Here is a 17,883-nt window from a genome sequence, read left to right as displayed (position 1 = left end):
TAATGAAAGTGGTGGGTGGTCCCTGAGGGTCCATGTGGTCATGTGACAGGAAATATGATTGCAGCCATTTTGGAGCATATAGTCTGCCAGCACATACTGAGAAAACGCCAGCATCACAGTGTGTGTGTCTTGCAAGCGATCAGAGGCAATGCAAGTACAATTCTATGTATATATTTTTTTCTGTACATCATTTGAGTGTGTAGTGCCCATCGGATGTGTGTGTACTAAATGTATTGTTTTGTTTGTACACAGATGTCGGATAGTGAGGGATCAAGCAGCAGCAGCGTGTCTGCAGTCTTCTCGTCACAATCGGTATGCTTTCGATTTAAAGGGACTCTGAATTTGGAGGGAACGATTTTCAGCCATAGGGGCGGGGTTTTTGGGTGTTTGAGTCACCCTTTCCTTACCCGCTGGCTGCATGCTGGCTGCAATATTGGATTGAAGTTCATTCTCTGTCCTCCGTAGTACATGACTGCACAAGGCAATCTTGCCTTACGCAGGCGTGTACTATGGAGGACAGAGAATGAACTTCAATCCAATATTGCAGCCAGCGGGTAAGGAAAAGGTGAATCAAAAACCCGAAAACCCCGCCCCATGGCTGAAAATTGTTCCCTCCAAATTCAGGTGACAGAGTCCCTTTAAAAAGCCACAATATTGTTGTGTGTCACTCCAGTGTATTGAGATAATGTGTAATCATGTTTTTATTGCAAATAGGAATCTTCTGATCCTGAACCTGCCAGGCCACCCCCCAAAAAATTGGCAAAAGTGACAAAGAAGGTACATGCCACACATTTTGTGTCTTTAATTAACATATAATTACTTGATACAAGAATTGTAACTTTTTTTTTTTTTCTACACCATAGGTTGTTGAAAAGGGAAAAAAAAAGAAACAGCCTCGCCGTCTGTCTTCACCTCACCTAGAAGTGGTAAATATCACTCAAAATGTTCCTTATTGACCAAAAAAAATGCTAATTAGTTGTTTCCTTTTTTTTTTTTTTTTTTTTTAAATCAAACATACAAAAGAAACATAACACAAGAAACATATGTATATATATAAAACTATGTTTAAAACCCTGGTTAAAAAACTACATACATATCATAACATAAACCAAACACTACAAGGACAGCCAACAAAAATTCGATGAAACAATGCAATACAATTTACAAAAATTTATAAAAATGTAAGTGTTTTAAAAAAGCAAAAAAATTTGGATAAAAATAATAAAATGTAATTTTGGCGTTGAGATAAAGTTATGCAACCAAAAATGAAATTCTACATTTTAATATAACGTGTTGTGTTTACATAGTCCAAGCAGCCCGCAAAAAAAAGAAGGAACATTGCGGTTGACGAAGAGCCCTTGGACACAGGGAACGAGACACTTATAACACTAGTGGATGCAAATCCGTCCATATGGGATCAAAGTGACAGCTCCCACCACGATATTATTAAAAACCGGAAGTTGTGGGATAAAATAATTTGCGAGTTGGACTCAGGATATTTGGCTAAGTCCGTATTGTCTAAGAAAAAAATCGGTAATTATTGCTGAACTTAACTAGCAAAATGTAAAGATTGCAAGCTGTCAAATAATTTTATTTTTTTTTCTGTGAAGCCGAAGCTGTCCATACCCGGTGGAGATCCATTAGAGATCGATTTGTACGGGACTTCCGCACCAGCCAAAACACCCCCAGTCAGTAGCGTAGCTACTGAGGGGGCCATCGCCCCGGGCCCTGTCACATGAAGGGGCCCACTGGGAGCCAGGGCAGGGCCACTTCTGTGACGAGGCAGAACACCGCGTAGGAGCAGAGCAGTATAATGGCTGCTCCCGTCTGATGGAGACTCTGCACGCTGCTAGCACAGTGGCGGCTGCAGTCTCCCCCCTGCAGTGAATGGTGCTGCCCCTCTGACCTGATCATGAAGATTTCCCCGGCTGCAGTTTTTCTTCACTCTGTGCAGGCTGGGATTGGCTCAGGCACGCTGGGTCCTAGTGCCCACACCTTGCATTTCACTTACACTCCCTGGTCCTGCCTGCAGTGCAAGCTTCATCAGTAAGTGGGGATGGAACTTATTAGGTTTCTTGAATTCAGGTATGTCAGTGTGAGACCGTTGGGGTAGTGTGGGGGCTGAAAGTGAGTGAGGGGGGACAAATGTGAGACTATGGGGGTATTGTGGGTGAGGGGAGACAGGACACTGGGGGGTGAATGTAAGACCATTTGGTGGTTGTGAGGGGAGAAGGTGGGTGAGGTGGGACAGGGCACTTAGGGGTGGATGTGAGATGATGGGGGAATTGGGGCTGCAGTGGGGGAGGGGAGACAGGTCACTGGGGGCTGAATATTATAATGTTTTGTTCTGATATATGTGCTCCATCATGTAATATTTGCTGTCTGGGGAGGCTGGAGATGGGGGGTAGGGGGCTTTTGATACGTACCACCTGGGTCTTTTATGAGTATTAGTATAAGGAGCCCCCATACAGTAACCAAGAGCTGCATCACATTTACAGCACCACTCCAGCATTATTTTTTATTTCACTGCTGGAGCGGTGCTGAAAATCCACATCCCCTGCCCCCCATCTGATACTCCCCTTCTGGCGTTTTCATCTGTTTTAGTCTCTGCTCGGCTCCGTCTCCTGCAGTTTGTGACCCGTCCGAGGCTCCAGTGTTTCATGGAGCAGTGCAGAGGTCACTAATCAATGTGAGTCTGTTTGAGCCTCGTTCTGGCCTCGTTCTCACTCTCAGGCTATGTGCACACAGTGCGGATTGGCCGCTGCGGATTCACAGCAGTTTTCCATCTGGTTTACAGTGCCATGTAAACCTATGGAAAACCAAATCCGCAGCGGCCATGGTGCGGAAAATACTGCGCGGAAATGCTGCGTTGTATTTTCCGCAGCATGTCAATTCTGTTTGCGGATTCCGCAGCGTTTTACACCTGCTCCTGTATAGGATTGCGCAGGTGGTAAAACGCAGGTGAAAGCCGCACAAATAGCACAGGAAATCCGCGGTAAATCTGCACGCGAATCCACAACAAGTGCACATAGCCTCATAGTCTTACATTGAGCGCTTGTGACATAGCTTCTAACTTCTGGCCAGTCAGAAGCTGCGCTCACAAGTTTGAGCAGCGGCACTGCAGCAGTGCCACAAAACAGTGAATACGCCGAAGGATGAGTAAATGACCGGGGCATCCAAATCAGGACAGGCAGCTGTGAGTCCACCATACTGTGTATATGGAAGCTGTGCACACATCATACTATGTATAAGGGAGCTGCGGGCCCATCATACTGTGTATATGGGAGCTGCAGGCCCATCATACTATGTATAAGGGAGCTGAGGGCCCATCATACTGTGTATAAGGGGGCTGTGGGCCCGTCACACTGTGTATAAGGGAGCTGTGGGCCCATCATACTGTGTATAAGGGAGCTGTGGGCCCATCACACTGTGTATAAGGGAGCTGTGGGCTCATCATACTGTGTATAAGGAAGCTGTGGGCCCATCATACTGTGTATAAGGAAGCTGTGGGCCCATCATACTGTGTATAAGAGAGCTGAGGGCCCATCATACTATGTATAAGGGAGCTGCGGGCTCATCATACTGTGTATAAGGAAGCTGTGAGGGACATCATACTGTGTATAAAGAAGCTGTGAGGGACATCATACTGTGTATAAGGGAGCTGCGGGCCAATCATACTGTGTATACGGGAGCTGCAGGCCAATCATACTGTGTATAAGGAAGCTTCCGGCCCATCATAATGTGTATACGGGAACTGCAGGCCAATCATACTATGTATAAGGGAGCTGCGGGCTCATCATACTGTGTATAAGGGAGCTGCGGGTCCATCACACTGTGTATAAGGGAGCTGCGGGTCCATCACACTGTGTATAAGGGAGCTGTGCACACATCATACTGTGTATATGGGAGTGTGCACACATCATACTGTGTATATGGGAGCTGCGGGTCCATCATACTGTGTATAAGGGAGCTGCGGGCCCATCATACTTTGTATAAGGGAGTTGCGGGCCCATCATATTGTGTATAAGGGAGCTGCGGGTCCATCATACTGTGTATAAGGGAGCTGCGGGCCCATCACACTGTGTATAAGGGAGCTGCGGGCCCATCACACTGTGTGTAAGGGAGCTGTGGGCCCATCATACTGTGTATAAGGGAGCTGTGCACACATCATACTGTGTATATGGGAGTATGCACACATCATACTGTGTATATGGGAGCTGCGGGTCCATCATACTGTGTATAAGGGAGCTGCGGGCCCATCATACTTTGTATAAGGGAGCTGCGGGCCCATCATATTGTGTATAAGGGAGCTGCGGGTCCATCATACTGTGTATAAGGGAGCTGCGGGTCCATCATACTGTGTATAAGGGAGCTGCGGGCCCATCACACTGTGTATAAGGGAGCTGTGGGCCCATCACACTGTGTATAAGGGAGCTGTGCACACATCATACTGTGTATATGGGAGCTGTGCACACATCATACTGTGTATATGGGAGCTGCGGGTCCATCATACTGTGTATAAGGGAGCTGCGGGCCCATCATACTTTGTATAAGGGAGCTGCGGGCCCATCATACTGTGTATAAGGGAGCTGCAGGCCCATCATACTGTGTATAAGGGAGCTGCGGGCCCATCATACTGTGTATAAGGGAGCTGTGGGCCAATCATACTATGTATAAGGGAGCTGCGGGCCAATCATACTATGTATAAGGAAGCTGTGAGTCCATCATACTGTTTGTACGGGAGCTGCGGGCCCATCATACTGTGTATATGGGATCTGCGGGCCCATCACACTGTGTATAAGGGAGCTGCGGGCCAATCACACTGTGTATAAGGGAGCTGCGGCCAATCACACTGTGTATAAGAGAGCTGCGGGCCCCCGGCCCATCATACTGTGTATATGGGAGCTGCGGGCCCATCATACTGTGTATATGGGAGCTGTGGGCCCATCATACTGTGTATAAGGGAGCTGTGGGCCCATCATACTGTGTATAAGGGAGCTGCAGGCCAATCATACTGTGTATAAGGGAGCTGCAGGCCCATCATACTGTGTATATGGGAGCTGTGGGCCCATCATACTGTGTATAAGGGAGCTGCGGGCTCATCATACTGTGTATATGGGAGCTGCGGGTCCATCATACTGTGTATAAGGGAGCTGGGGGCTCATCATACTGTGTATGAGGGAGCTGCGGGCACATCATACTGTGTATAAGGGAGCTGCGGGCCAATCACACTGTGTATAAGAGAGCTGCGGGGCCCCCGGCCCATCATACTGTGTATATGGGAGCTGCGGGCCCATCATACTGTGTTTAAGGGAGCTGCGGGCCCATCATACTGTGTATAAGGGAGCTGTGGGTCCATCATACTGTGTATAAGGGAGCTGCAGGCCAATCATACTGTGTATAAGGGAGCTGCGGGCCCATCATGCTGTGTATATGGGAGCTGTGGGCCCATCATACTGTGTATAAGGGAGCTGCGGGCCCATCATACTGTGTATAAGGGAGCTGCGGGCTCATCATACTGTGTATATGGGAGCTGCGGGCCCATCATACTGTGTATAAAGGAGCTGCGGGCTCATCATACTGTGTATAAGGGAGCTGTGGGCCCATCATACTGTGTATAAGGAAGCTGCGGGCCCATCATACTGTGTATGAGGCAGCTGCGGGCCCATCATACTGTGTATAAGGAAGCTTTGGGCCCATCATACTGTGTACAGGGGAACTGTGGGGGACATCGTACTGTTTGATAGGAGCTGCAGGCCCATCATACTGTGTATAGGGAACTGTGAAGGCATATTGTGCATATGGGAGCTGTTGGCCCATTACACTGTATATAGGGGAGCTCTGGGGGCATTATACTTTCTATAGTGGAGCTCTGTCAGCATTATACTGTGTATAGGGGAGCATTGGGCTCATACTATCTATAGGGGAGCAGTGGGATCAAACTGTGTAGAGGGGAGCAGTGGGAACATCATACGGTGTATAGGGGAGTTATAGAATCATCATACTGTGTATAGGGGAGTTATAGAATCATCATACTGTGTATAGGGGAGCTGTGGGGCCTTATACTGTGTATAGGGAAGCTTTAAGCTCACCATACTGTGTATAATGGAGCAGTACATGGGGGAACTTAGGGGACATTATTAAATGTTAAGTGGGCACTTAAGCATCATTGTTATAGGGGCACTCAGAGTATTGTGACCATCAAAGTTGCATATGGTTACAATATGGCGGTAAAGTCAATGTTCGTTTTTGTATATAGATTTATTTTCAATAACAGTAGGGTCATATTCTGAGGTTCCCATATATTCACAATTAGAGTGTGCAACTGTAGCTGTAATCAGGGTTAGCTGGTTAGGGGCCCACTCAGATGTTTCACCCCCCTAAGTTGAAACCCTAGCTACGCCTCTGCCCCCAGTGGATCTGGTGGCAAACATGTCACCCCTTATGTTCATTATGAGCAATTGTTGTTTCTACAGAAAACGTTGTTCCAGCGCTCGTAAGTAAAAAGCTTCGGTGTGAGAGACAAACAAGCATTTAATTAAAATCTCGCAAATAATAATAATTTTTTTTGGGGGGGGTTATAGAACGATATGCAGTACCTCTGCGCCTCGCGAGGCAGAGGAACCGGAGCCATCTCTACAGGAAACCAGCCAGCAGACGGGCGCTGAAGATGTGTCTGGCCCGAGCGAGCCACGATCATTGGAGAGTAGTACTGTGGCTCCTGTTGTCAGTGCCCGTTTGCAAGCACACCGCAGATGCAAGCGAGCATCTGCCAAAGATGAAGTTGATGCCATAATTGTAGATGGACTCCAACGGTTAGAGGATCTGTGTCGCAGTGATTTTTGGGCCCCCAGGAACCCACTTCCTCGAGACCAAGAACCATGGACATGCCGTCATACAAACCAAAATACAGAGGCCAGGGTGAACTGAGTATAGAAATGCCAAGGCAATGTAGCAGTCCAGCGTACAGTTGGGCAGACAATACGCCCACGCAATATCACAGTCTGTAACTACTGTTTAAACAATCACCAAACTTTGGCAATTCCTGCGTTTAAATTGTTTGTGTAAAAAAAATTTTTGTACCCAATATCATCGTGTATGTTTTTGTTCATCCCTATGGGATCTCATATGTTAAAATGTTTACCAACAATCAGGTTGGACGCACAATGTCTTCAGAATATTTTTTAGTAAAGTTAACTGTTATTATAACCTTTCATATTCTTGTATGGATTGAACTTTTTACAATTGATTTAATATAAAATAAAAAATAAAAAAAAGGGGTTCATGCCTGGAAACAAAATTGTGCAGACAGATGCATGCCTTCACTACACGGTCCACATTTTCAAGTTGCAGTTGCATGCAAGTTAGTAAGATACACCATTTTAAGGTCAAAATACCAGAGGCACATTCCACATAACGTCTTGCCTGGCTCAAGCGATAATTAAAAATGCGTCTTGTGGATTTTAGACTACGGCTTGAGTACGGCTTTAGGAGATTGTGTCCGAGTTGGAACGCCTCATCCCCAACTGAAACATAAAGCAAACTTGGGCCTTCAGTCCCCGGAAGAGGTCGTGCTGAGGGTATGTTGAAGCTGTTGCTGTACAAACATTTATTCGGACTCCCATGACAGCACTACGAGAGAGAGGATCCGCCCTTCAGGAACAGGAAACCTACAGATACAAAAGGGCGGCACCTCTCCCCATGCATCAGTTGGTTTCCTGTTCCTGGAGGGACAGGATCCTTCAGATGAAAATCCTCGTAATGGATCCCAGGCCGGCCGGCCGAATCTGGTAGCGGGGGGGTCTCCTACCTCGGCCGGTGCGGATCTCCCTGGAGACGCCACGGTGGTCCTGGCTGGACTGCACGTCGGTGGCGTGTTGCAGCAGGGAGCAGGGTCCGGAGGATTCCTGATCTCCATTCTGTGCCGGCGTTGGTGAGTATAACTGTCCCCCTTGGTCCATACAGCGGTGCGGCGGTGCAGCGGTATAGTGGGGTAGCGGTGTCAGGAGAGAGACGCCGACCGGAGCGCTGTTGTACATCTCCGGCGTCCTGCACCGCTCTCAGGAGCGTTTCCGGAGTGCTGTGACGCCGGGGGCGGAGTCAGCAGGCACTTCCAGGTTACTGGATGGCTGCGCATGTGCAGTCTATCCAAGATGGTGGCGCCCATCGATCCTGGACACCGGATTCCTCATTAACCACCGCTGACCTCCCAGCTGCGGTCTGGTCATCAGAATCCAATGGGATGACGCCAGGCAGCCTGCTGACCGGAACTCAGGGGGATTTAAGCAGGTGTCGGATTTAGAGCCCTGCTTTTGGCCACATTTCCGTCATGGAGAGTGATGGTGAGCAGCCTCAGCTACTGGATGTGCGACAGAAGCCCTTGGAGAAGGAGCATGTCAGGAGTGACCAGTCCAGCCGCAAAAGCTCGTCCAAGCAGGGATCGAGAGCTTCGACTGGGAAAGAACCCCCTCGTGTTCCGGTACCTTTGTTTGGCGTGCGCTGGTAAGTGATCTACGTGAATGTTCACTCAGTGACGCGGGCCCCCTTATACTTTGTCATTTTAGGGGAAGAAAAGTGCAAAGACAAAACATAAGTGCAGCGCCCCAGAGTCCTGGTCGTTGCAGTACTGTGGCTCCGCCACTAAGGGGAGCCATGGTGCGTTCGATGGCACTGAAGGAGTTCCTCTGAACAGGTATCACAGACACCAATATGTTTCACAGCAGGGCCTCCGGGGGGAGCTAAGGGTGCTATTCATTAGGCCACTCCCCACCATAGTGGGTAAACTGGGGGTCAGGCAGGAAGTTAGACAGAACGCTGACTGGATTGAACGAAGCAACACCTAGTGAGAGAGGGTGTTGTGGAGGAAGAGACAGTAGGGTCTCTGCCAGGGGTGGGATCCTGGCAGAGGCTTGGCATTGGAAAGAACGTAACGGGACCGTGCCTGCTCAGCATAGCGGCGGTGCCCAAGAAAGGACTAGAAGCGAGATAGATTGTGCTGAGTGAGAAACGAGATCAAGCAGAAGGAGAATACCAGCAGGGGTTTTGTTGAAAGAGGCAGCACCTTGCTGAGGCGCATTACCGGTGGCCGGAACGCCGAGGGAGTGGAATAAGATACAGCTTTAAGCCATACTCCAAACAGCGGCAGGACAGTCAGTCTCAGGCGGGCTGTCTACCACATATCACCTATGAAGTCTTGGGGGGCAATTGCGGGAGAGGGGCGTCACTAGGGTCCCGGAAGAACTCCAGGCCTACCTGACAAACGGGTGCCGTTCCAACCTGAATACCAGGGAGGGATGGAATAAGAGAGGAACATCTAATCGAGTTGTGAGGGAACTTAAGAAACAGACACAACAGTTGTGGGGTACTTTCCGTGAGCACAGCAGGGAAGGACTACAACACACAGCGCTAAGAAGGAAGGCACTGATTTCCACCTGTGAAGAGAACTCTGGAGGTGCCATTGGACCGGCCGGACTTGCGCAGCCTGGTGGATCGTATTCCGGACTGAGGACTCAGAGATCTCCAGTAAAGAGGTAAAGAGACTGCAACCTGGTGTCCTCGTTATTTACCGCGACCTGCACCCCACAACTGCACCGTTACAACACCACTTATTGCACCGGATGTCCCCTGTTGTGAATTTGCGTTTTGCTCCCTCTAGTGGTCATTAGTGATTTGACACTGGAGCTTCTGTCTTCTCCTATATGCTCACCTGGGCCGTTAGTTCAGGGGCGTTGCTATATAAGCTCTCTGGACCTTCAGTTCTATGCCTGGCATCGTTGAATTCAGAGCTAATCTGTTGTGCTCTTGTCCTTTGATCCTGGTTCCTGTATTTCAAAGCTAAGTCTGCTTCTTTGCTTTTTGCTTTGGTTTTGTTTTGTATTTTTGTCCAGCTTGTTCCTATCTGTATCCTGACCTTTGCTGGAAGCTCTAGGGGGCTGGTGTTCTCCCCCCGGACCGTTAGACGGTTCGGGGGTTCTTGAATCTCCAGCGTGGATTTTTATAGGGTTTTTGTTGACCAGATAAGTTATCTTGCTTTATTCTGCTATTAGTAAGCTGGCCTCTCTTTGCTGAACCTGGTTCATTTCTGTGTTTGTCATTTCCTCTTACCTCACCGTTATTATTTGTGGGGGGCTTGTATCTTGCTTTGGGGTCCCTTTCTCTGGAGGCAAGAGAGGTCTTTGTTTTCTTCTCCTAGGGGTAGTTAGATTCTCCGGCTGGCGCGAGTCATCTAGCGATCACCGTAGGCATGATCCCCGGCTACTTCTAGTGTTGGCGTTAGGAGTAGCTATTTGGTCAACCCAGTTACCACAGCCCTATGAGCTGGATTTTTGTATCTCGCAGACTTACACGTTCCTCTGAGACCCTGTCCACTGGGGTCATAACAGTCCCCCCACTGACGGACAGGGCCACGGACCGGGTCTAGCCACCGTGACAACCCCAGGACTGAGACCTAGAGGCCCGGCTCCGGGTGCCCCTCGGCCCTGCGGCGGTGTGGGGGCGCTCCAACTTGGCGTCACGAACAGGATCTACTTAAGCCTGAAGAATCAGGTCATGTGTGCCTAGAGACTGTGATTTACTGTGCTTGGACTGTACTTTATTGCAAAGACTGTGCTACGCCAGTTGCCGCCAAAACCCGTCGCCATTGCAGCGCTGAGGAGAGCGCAGGGAGAGAAGAAGGGCGTGAAGGGGGCGTAGGCAAGCTGGAGAGCGCGAACAACTATGGCCGCCCAGTCTAAGTATTTCTGTGTGTTGAGGACGTGCCCGTCAACAGCCGAGGTCCGCCTCCTGATTCTGGCCGGAGGGTGGAGACCATGGGGACGGGGCCGCCCACGGAAGAGGCCGTGGGAGGAAGATGCGGGAAAAGAGCAAGAAATGGCGGCACCAGGAGCACCACGCGGAGCTGATCTGGCCCAGTCCGAGGCCGCACAAGCTGAGACAGGCTCCGAAACGCCAACGCTGCGGGGTCTGACCCTCACCGAGCCACTGCTGGGCCGACCCCCTGTGCCGCTGTCTGACGAATGTGTGGCTGCAGCCGAGGCCCGACAGCTGGCCCGCCGACTGAAGGCCGATGCCCGTGCCCTTACCCGGGTGGGCCAGCCCACCGAGATCGAGTTGTCTCCTGTTGTCGCTAACCCGGCCGCGGCGGAAGGTACACTACCCGCACCTGGCCTGAAAATTATGCCGGATGCTGAGCACTTACGGCGCCTTATGGCAGAGTGGCGGAGCCGGCCCCAGCCTGCGGAGCAAGTGGATCTGATTAGTGCCCCCGAGATCTCGCCATCACACTGGGGTGTTGTGGTGGCCTTCAATCCCCGGCACGGAAGAGGAGTGATACAAGAAATTGGGGAGCCAATACAGGTCCGGGTAGACCGGGAGGAAGTGGAGCCTTGCAGCGGGAGGTTCGATCGTGACCTGGAGCCGGGAGACGCCGTTACCTATACGAGGTGGAGAAGGGGCACTGGCGAGATGGGCTGGTTCGCCCGAGGTGTCCAGCGATGCGTCGCTCTCCAGGCTGCTGCGGGAACACCAGGGGAGGATGATCCCCTGAGGAAGGTGGCAGAACCCGGCCCCGCAGAGCCGCGAGAAGTCCAACATCGCCGCACCCCAGAGGGACGGGTGCACCTGCCGACAAGGAGGACCTCCCGGCGAGGGATTTTATCGTTACTGGGACCGGAACGGCGTCCTGGCTCACCGGGGCGGTCTGTTGGCCTGGTGAGGCCGGATAGGAGGTCGCCTTCCGCAGAACCCCAGTAAGGTTTTACTGCTCTTTTATGAAAATGTAAATAGTTACTGTTTGTTCTTTTGTTCCTGTTGCTGCTAAACCCGTCCAGGGTAAACTTTAAAAAGGTGACCCCTTTGTTGACCCGGGGTCACTTTTGTTGTTTTCCAGAAGTTTTACACAAACTGCAGTGATCATGGACTGTGCATGATTCAAACTTTCCTGTAAATAGTTTGCACCTTCTTAAAGGTGCTTCCTACTGGTTTTAGTTAAAGACACTTTGCGAAGATGCCATTCCGGAACCTTTGCACGAACTGGTAGGCTGAGAAGAAGAGCTACCTCAGAAAGACTTGATCTCCTCTTAAAGGGGAGGTTAGAAGTGAACTTGAAAAGTGATACTGTTTCCGAACAGTAATGTATGCTGAAAGAAATGTAACTGTTTTACATGGAGTTATATGTGTTTAATATGTTTGAAATGTGAAACTTGAATAATGTTCTTTAAAAGGAAAGATGCAGAAAGCCTGTTGAGGTAGATTAGAGTTCTGCATAATTAGAAATGTAAGAAAGTAATAATGAAGGTGAGGATAGAAGGTAAACCCTGCGTCCCCATAGAAAGTTAGTTACTAAGGACAGAAAGTGAACCCGTAGGGGTTAGAGAGTGAGTCCTTATAGGAGCCAAGCAGAGTGGGCTCCATGTTCTCAAACTGAAAGGAATGTTATGTCTATACTATGTATAGTAGAGAAAGGCAGTAGGCCCTGGCTGAACGGGGCGGTCCTGTAAAAGAAAGGAGAGGCAGTAGGTCTGGTGCCATAGGGACAGGCGGTCCTGCAGGTTCAAAAGTAGGAGAATGAAGAGTTACCTTGCCCTGTAATGTGATTATAGGAAGGCCTTTGGTAAACTAAGAGTGTATGTTTCTTAAAGGCAATGTTAATTTATCGTTCCAGCATTTGCACTGAGTAGAATACCCGGTTGGGTAGCAGGAGTTATGTATAGCCTGTAATTTATAATGTTGATTATGTTTGCAACGTTAAAAGTGTCCTCACCTCCCATAAAGGGAAGCCTGTTCAAGTATACTTATTGTTTTGCACTCAACAAAAATTGTATGTCTTTTTGCTAATCTGTATTGTTGTTTTTCTTCCCAGTCCCGGAGTACTGTGTTTAACCAGGGGGGAGTGCAGCGCCCCAGAGTCCTGGTCGTTGCAGTACTGTGGCTCCGCCACTAAGGGGAGCCATGGTGCGTTCGATGGCACTGAAGGAGTTCCTCTGAACAGGTATCACAGACACCAATATGTTTCACAGCAGGGCCTCCGGGGGGAGCTAAGGGTGCTATTCATTAGGCCACTCCCCACCATAGTGGGTAAACTGGGGGTCAGGCAGGAAGTTAGACAGAACGCTGACTGGATTGAACGAAGCAACACCTAGTGAGAGAGGGTGTTGTGGAGGAAGAGACAGTAGGGTCTCTGCCAGGGGTGGGATCCTGGCAGAGGCTTGGCATTGGAAAGAACGTAACGGGACCGTGCCTGCTCAGCATAGCGGCGGTGCCCAAGAAAGGACTAGAAGCGAGATAGATTGTGCTGAGTGAGAAACGAGATCAAGCAGAAGGAGAATACCAGCAGGGGTTTTGTTGAAAGAGGCAGCACTGTTGTGAAATTGGATTTTGGGCTCCCCCGGTGGCCACTGGTGGAATTGAACTGGTGTGCATCATCCCCTCTGTTCACCTGCTTCCATCAGGATGTGGGAGTCGCTATTTAACCTTGCTCCTCTGTCACTTCCATGCCGGTCAACATTGTAATCAGAAGCCTTTCTGTGCATGTTCCTGCTACTAGACAACTCCCAGCTAAGTCGGACTTTTGTCCTTGTTTGTTTTTTGCATTTTGTTCCAGTTCACAGCTGTAGTTTCGTTTCTGTGTCTGGAAAGCTCTTGTGATCTGAAATTGCCACTCTGATGTTATGAGTTAATACCAGAGTCTTAAAGTAATTTCAGGATGGTGTGTTGATAGGGTTTTCAGCTGACCATGAAAGTGCCCTTTCTGTCTTCCTGCTATCTAGTAAGCGGACCTCAATTTTGCTAAACCTATTTTCATACTACGTTTGTCATTTCATCTAAAATCACCGCCAATATATGTGGGGGCCTCTGTCTGCCTATCGGGGAAATTTCTCTAGAGGTGAGCCAGGACTATATTTTCCTCTGCCAGGATTAGTTAGTCCTCCGGCCGGCGCTGGGCGTCTAGGGATAAAAAACGTAGGCAACGCTACCCGGCTACTGTTAGTTGTGCGGCAGGTTTAGTTCATGGTCAGTTTAGTTTCCATCCTTCCAAGAGCTAGTTCTTATGTTTGCTGGGCTATGTTCTCTTGCCATTGAGAACCATAACAGTTTGACCGGCCACAAAGGGTTAAATTAATTGACAGAGAAAGGAGAGAAAAGAGAAGTCTGCTGAAGATTTTTTTTTTTTTTTTCCCTTCAGTTCTGAGTGTGCTTGTAATTGAATCTCTTGCAAGTCTGCCTATATTGCAGCCTTTCTCTCTCTCTCTCCTTCTAATCCTGGAATGGCTCTGTGTTCACCTGTTTAAAATGGATATTCAGAGTTTAGCTGCAGGTTTGAATAATGTCACCACGAAAGTTCAAAATTTACAAGATTTTGTTGTTCATGTTCCTATATCTGAACCTAGAATTCCTTTGCCTGAATTTTTCTCGGGGAATAGATCTTGCTTTCAAAATTTCAAAAATAATTGCAAGTTGTTTTTGTCCCTGAAATCTCGCTCTGCTGGAGATCCTGCTCAGCAGGTCAGGATTGTGATTTCCTTGCTCCGGGGCGACCCTCAGGATTGGGCTTTTGCATTGGCTCCAGGGGATCCTGCGTTGCTCAATGTGGATGCGTTTTTTCTGGCCTTGGGGTTGCTTTATGAGGAACCTCAGTTAGAGCTTCAGGCGGAAAAGGCCTTGATGTCCCTATCTCAGGGGCAAGACGAAGCTGAAATATACTGCCAGAAATTCCGTAAATGGGCTGTGCTTACTCAGTGGAATGAGTGCGCCCTGGCGGCGAATTTCAGAGAGGGTCTCTCTGATGCCATTAAGGATGTTATGGTGGGGTTCCCTGTGCCTGCGGGTCTGAATGAGTCCATGACAATGGCTATCCAGATCGATAGGCGTCTGCGGGAGCGCAAACCTGTGCACCATTTGGCGGTGTCTACTGAGAAGACGCCAGAGAATATGCAATGTGATAGAATTCTGTCCAGAAGTGAACGGCAGAATTTTAGACGAAAAAATGGGTTGTGCTTCTATTGCGGTGATTCAACTCATGTTATATCAGCATGCTCTAAGCGTACTAAGAAGCTTGATAAGTCTGTTTCAATTGGCACTTTACAGTCTAAGTTTATTCTATCTGTGACCCTGATTTGTTCTTTATCATCTATTACCGCGGATGCCTATGTCGACTCTGGCGCCGCTTTGAGTCTTATGGATTGGTCCTTTGCCAAACGCTGTGGGTATGATTTGGAGCCTCTTGAAACTCCTATACCCCTGAAGGGGATTGACTCCACCCCATTGGCTAGTAATAAACCACAATACTGGACACAAGTAACTATGCGGATTAATCCGGATCATCAGGAGATTATTCGCTTTCTTGTGCTGTATAACCTACATGATGTGTTGGTGCTTGGATTGCCATGGCTGCAATCTCATAACCCAGTCCTTGACTGGAAAGCTATGTCTGTGTTAAGCTGGGGATGTAAGGGGACGCATGGGGACGTACCTGTGGTTTCCATTTCATCATCTATTCCCTCTGAGATTCCTGAATTTTTGACAGAATATCGTGACGTTTTTGAAGAACCTAAGCTTGGTTCATTACCTCCGCACCGGGAGTGCGATTGTGCCATAGATTTGATTCCGGGTAGTAAATACCCTAAGGGTCGTTTATTTAATCTGTCTGTGCCTGAACATGCTGCTATGCGAGAATATATAAAGGAGTCCTTGGAAAAGGGACATATTCGTCCTTCGTCATCTCCCTTAGGAGCCGGTTTTTTCTTTGTGGCTAAGAAAGATGGCTCTTTGAGACCGTGTATTGATTATCGGCTTTTGAATAAAATCACGGTTAAATATCAATATCCGTTGCCACTGCTGACTGATTTGTTTGCTCGCATAAAGGGGGCCAAGTGGTTCTCTAAGATAGATCTCCGTGGGGCGTATAATTTGGTGCGAATTAAGCAGGGGGATGAGTGGAAGACCGCATTTAATACGCCCGAGGGCCACTTTGAGTATTTGGTGATGCCTTTTGGTCTTTCAAATGCCCCTTCAGTCTTTCAGTCCTTTATGCATGACATTTTTCGTGATTATTTGGATAAATTTATGATTGTGTATCTGGATGATATTTTGATTTTTTCGGATGACTGGGACTCTCATGTCCAGCAGGTCAGGAGGGTTTTTCAGGTTTTGCGGTCTAATTCCTTGTGTGTGAAGGGTTCTAAGTGCGTTTTTGGGGTTCAAAAGATTTCCTTTTTGGGATATATTTTTTCCCCCTCTTCCATCGAGATGGATCCTGTCAAGGTTCAGGCTATTTGTGATTGGACGCAACCCTCTTCTCTTAAGAGTCTTCAGAAATTTTTGGGCTTTGCTAACTTTTATCGTCGATTTATTGCTGGTTTTTCTGATGTTGTTAAACCATTGACTGATTTGACTAAGAAGGGTGCTGATGTTGCTGATTGGTCCCCTGCTGCTGTGGAGGCCTTTCGGGAGCTTAAGCGCCGCTTTTCTTCCGCCCCTGTGTTGCGTCAGCCTGATGTTGCTCTTCCTTTTCAGGTTGAGGTCGACGCTTCTGAAATCGGAGCTGGGGCAGTTTTGTCGCAGAGAAGTTCCGATTGTTCCGTGATGAGACCTTGTGCCTTTTTCTCGCGTAAATTTTCGCCCGCCGAGCGAAATTATGATGTTGGGAATCGGGAGCTTTTGGCCATGAAGTGGGCTTTTGAGGAGTGGCGTCATTGGCTTGAGGGGGCTAGACATCAGGTGGTGGTATTGACTGACCACAAAAATCTAATTTATCTTGAGTCCGCCAGACGCCTGAATCCTAGACAGGCGCGCTGGTCGTTGTTTTTCTCTCGGTTTAATTTTGTGGTGTCCTACCTGCCGGGTTCTAAGAATGTTAAGGCGGATGCCCTTTCTAGGAGTTTTGAGCCTGACTCCCCTGGTAACTCTGAACCTACAGGTATCCTTAAGGATGGAGTGATATTGTCTGCCGTTTCTCCAGACCTGCGGCGGGCCTTGCAGGAGTTTCAGGCGGATAAACCTGATCGTTGCCCACCTGGTAGACTGTTTGTTCCTGATGATTGGACCAGTAAAGTCATTTCTGAGGTTCATTCTTCTGCGTTGACAGGTCATCCTGGAATCTTTGGTACCAGGGATTTGGTGGCAAGGTCCTTCTGGTGGCCTTCCCTGTCTCGAGATGTGCGAGGCTTTGTGCAGTCTTGTGACGTTTGTGCTCGGGCCAAGCCTTGTTGTTCTCGGGCTAGTGGATTGTTGTTGCCCTTGCCTATCCCGAAGAGGCCCTGGACGCACATCTCGATGGATTTTATTTCGGATCTTCCTGTTTCTCAGAAGATGTCTGTCATCTGGGTGGTGTGTGACCGTTTCTCTAAGATGGTCCATTTGGTTCCCCTGCCTAAGTTGCCTTCTTCTTCCGAGTTGGTTCCTCTGTTTTTTCAAAATGTGGTCCGTTTGCATGGTATTCCGGAGAATATCGTTTCTGACAGAGGAACCCAATTCGTGTCTAGATTTTGGCGAGCATTCTGTGCTAGGATGGGCATAGATTTGTCTTTCTCGTCTGCTTTCCATCCTCAGACTAATGGCCAGACCGAGCGGACGAATCAGACCTTGGAGACATATTTGAGGTGTTTTGTGTCTGCAGATCAGGATGATTGGGTTGCTTTTTTGCCTTTAGCGGAGTTTGCCCTCAATAATCGGGCCAGCTCTGCCACCTTGGTGTCTCCTTTTTTCTGTAATTCGGGGTTTCATCCTCGATTTTCTTCTGGTCAGGTGGAATCTTCGGATTGTCCTGGAGTGGATGCTGTGGTGGAGAGGTTGCATCAGATTTGGGGGCAGGTAGTGGACAATTTGAAGTTGTCCCAGGAGAAGACTCAGCTTTTTGCCAACCGCCGGCGTCGGGTTGGTCCTCGG

Source organism: Ranitomeya variabilis, chromosome 4 (genome assembly GCF_051348905.1).
Source record: "Ranitomeya variabilis isolate aRanVar5 chromosome 4, aRanVar5.hap1, whole genome shotgun sequence".
Taxonomy (NCBI): domain Eukaryota; kingdom Metazoa; phylum Chordata; class Amphibia; order Anura; family Dendrobatidae; genus Ranitomeya; species Ranitomeya variabilis.
Note: the sequence above shows the minus strand (reverse complement) of the source record.